The 1,073-nt window shown below is 30.8% G+C and overlaps 1 pseudogene; it reads left to right on the top strand.

Annotated features, from left to right (window-relative positions):
• LOC105543911 overlaps nucleotides 1–1,073 on the top strand; it is a 14,740-nt pseudogene that overhangs the window by 6,009 nt on the left and 7,658 nt on the right.

Below are 1,073 nucleotides of genomic sequence, written 5' to 3'. Positions count from 1 at the left end.
CTTCCAATTTAAATTTAATTTAAATTAAAATAAATTTTCAATCAAAATTTCCAACAAATATTTCCTTTATATTAAATTTTAATTTGTCAGTTCAATTAATTGTAGTAATAACAATAATAGCAAAAATAGCTTAATCTAGAAGAAAAACTTATACCTAGAGACTTATAGTAAATACTTAACTTCAAAAAACAACTTAAAAATTGTATTAAATTAAAAATTTATGTTGTATATGTGAGTGTACATTTGTCAATTAACAAGATAATTTAAGAATAAAATATATTACTATAATGTAAACTTCTGTGGTAAATAAGAAAATACAAATTCATTATGATAAAAAGGAAACTGTCAACTTTTTGTTAATATATGGGCTTAATTGTATTCCTGATTTAATATGATAAAAAGATTAATGTAACATGTATTTTAACTGTCAATATTTGTAGTAGATTGGAAATTGTTTATTTCAACAATTTAAACATATGTTAAAACATCTTGATACAAACTTGGAAATGTATGAGGGTATACAATGTTTTCCAAAATTATTTTATGGGATACACAAAACTATCTTTTGAAGACCACTGATAAAACATGCTACCAAAGTGCCTGGACTTAAAAAGGAGATAAAATTATTTTATGCGAACAAAAGGAAAGAAAGGAAGACTCGTTGCAAATGGAGCTGTGGTGTATGATGAGGGAGGAAATTAAAAAAAAAGAAAATGTCTTATAACTATAATGTTTTCAATGAAATCAGAAGCTGGGATGCAGGGAGAGCTTTTATTTTAGTAAAATAAGTCAGTTTGGTTTAGACGATTAAGAGAAAATAAAAGTGTTAGCATTGGGAAGATTTAAGTACTACTAGGCACTATTAAAAGATTGATAACCGATATGGTGAAAACCCACCTGTACTAAAAATACAAAAACTAGCTGGGCGCGGTCGTGGGTGCCTGTAATCGCAGCTACTCAGGAGGCTGAGGCAGGAGAATCACTTGAACCCGGGAGGCGGAGGTTGCCGTGAGCCGAGATCGCGCCAGTGCACTACAGCCTGGGCGACAAAGTGAGTGAGACCCTCTGCCCCG

This window comes from Mandrillus leucophaeus, unplaced genomic scaffold (genome assembly GCF_000951045.1).
Source record: "Mandrillus leucophaeus isolate KB7577 unplaced genomic scaffold, Mleu.le_1.0 Scaffold292, whole genome shotgun sequence".
Taxonomy (NCBI): Eukaryota; Metazoa; Chordata; class Mammalia; order Primates; family Cercopithecidae; genus Mandrillus; species Mandrillus leucophaeus.
This window is presented reverse-complemented; position numbering and strand designations above follow the sequence as displayed.